Below are 2,404 nucleotides of genomic sequence, written 5' to 3' on the forward strand. Positions count from 1 at the left end.
GAAGATGTCGAGCTGCAAGAATTGCTTGATGAGAATCCAGCTCAAATGCTTTTAGAGTTGTCGAAACAGTTAAATGTTATTCTAATGGCCGTCTCGAAACGCTTGCATGCCATGGGAAAGATCCATAAGGAAGGGAGATGGCTACCACACAAGTTATCAGAAAGTGTCATTTTAAATTGTTTTACTATTGCGACTTCTTTGCTTGCCAGGCAAAGAAAAAAGAGTTTTTTGTGACGCATCGTGACTGGCAATGAAAAATGGATTTATTTTGATCCCAAGCGGAAAAAATCATGGGTGGATCCCGACCAACCATCCGCTTCAACGCCGAAGAGGAATATTCACGGGCATAAGACCTTGTTGTGCGTTTGGTGGGACTAGGAAGGTGTGCTGTATTACGAACTCTTGGGTCCAAATGAAATCGTTACAGCTGATCGCTACAAACAGCAATTATACCGATTGAGTGACGAATTGATGCTAAAAAGATCATCCGTAGCCAACAATCGACGCAAAGACATTTTGTTGCATGATAACGCTCGACCACATGTCGCGAAAAGCGTGAAGCAGGCACTTCTAGAGCTTGAATGGGAAGTTCTCCCGCATCCAGCGTACTCTCCAGACTTGGCACTGTCGGATTACCATCTCTTCCAATCGATGCAACACGCACTTACGGACACACACTTCTCCAATCACAACGAAGTCCAAAAATGGGTGGATGAATGGATCGCCTCGAAAGACATCGCGTTCTACCGTCGTGGGTTTGCCCTGTTGCCGGAGAGATGGGAAAAAGTAGTAGAAAATGGAGGAAATTACTTTGATTAAGATATTCATTCATCTTCCCTTCGAAACAAATTAATTTTGGAGACGAAAAAACGGCAGGAATTAAGTTTAACATCTAATATTATTAAATATCACATAATACATCTTGCGTGGTTTTATGCTCTTTTTCTTTGAATAATTTTCAATTATAAACCACTTTCTTATTAATTATATTTATGATTTATGATGTATTACATATTATAAATTATATATTGCGCAAATAAGTATACATATAGTATAACGGAGATAAATATATATTAAAAAATGTCAAAGATAACCCAGACAGCACAGAATATTTATGATAAATATTCATAAACATTATTATTTATTTTTGAATTAAAATCACCTAATTATTTGTCGGAGAGAGAGAGAGAGAGAGAGAGAGAGAGAGAGAGAGAGAAGAGAAGAGAAGAGAAGAGAAGAGAAGAGAAGAGAAGAGAAGAGAAACAGTCATAATTTATTACCAACGAAAAGAATAACTTCTCAAAAAAAATCATAATTTTTTATTTTAATAAATAATTCATTCCTTTATCTTTTACATTTCTTTATACATGGTGAATGTTAATGGATGTCCCAACCTTTTACCATGGGAAGTGAGTTATCGACTATACACCGTTTAGATAATCACAGCTCAGTCGATAACTTACTTCCCATAGTAAAAAATTGGGACATCCATTAACATTCACCCTGTATATGTTCATCTCCGTTATGTTATATGTGTTGTCGGTATTTTAATTGTGGAGAAGGACTTTCCAATCCATAAACACAATTAAGAGAAAAGAATCTTTAAAAATTAGTGGTAAAACAGGACCAAATTGTCGGTATTTTGCAGATTAATTTACATCTTCGAATTTACTCAACGAAATAAAAAATCCTTTTACAGAGTTAAAATAGATGCAAAATTCTGTCGTGGTGCAATAGATTTGTATTAAAATCGGAAAAAAAGTTAAAAACTTACATTTTCTCAACACGTAGAGCTGTCAACTGATGTAGATTACAAAAGTTTTACAGCTCGTATGGACCAAACGATACTGTACCACTCACTGCATAACGTGCATAAACAATACTGAATTTACGGAACTGAGATTGAAAGATTAGGAAAAAATATATACATTAATTTATAAATCACGTAAATTTGCTTGTCAACGAAGACTCGGGCTAATAAACATACCAGGAATTGTGTGTAATAGAAGTTTCTCGATTTTCTGGGAGATGGCGTTGTACTCAGACAGGGCCCCGCTGATCTGAGTGCGTTCGGAAAGAAACAATAGATCTGTTACGATGAACTTTCTGAACTTATTGCACCGTGTGCAACAATTCTGAGAATTTTTCGATAAAGAACAAACTATCATCAGATTTAACAGTACTTGTTCATGTTCTTATCTGATGCTGAACAAACATCAATTACGTTTACACGGCTCGATTTACGCCGAAGTTATAACATCGATGTTATGAAACTGATCAATCATAGCTATTACTTTGAAGAATAGAATGACTGTGATTGACCAGTTTCATGTATCAATGTATAACTTCGACATAATGCTGGATTCACACTGCATCCGATGTGCGTCGTACGACGTTCTGCAAC

This window comes from Trachymyrmex cornetzi, unplaced genomic scaffold (assembly GCF_001594075.2).
Source record: "Trachymyrmex cornetzi isolate Tcor2-1 unplaced genomic scaffold, Tcor1.1 scaffold123, whole genome shotgun sequence".
Classification (NCBI taxonomy): Eukaryota; Metazoa; Arthropoda; class Insecta; order Hymenoptera; family Formicidae; genus Trachymyrmex; species Trachymyrmex cornetzi.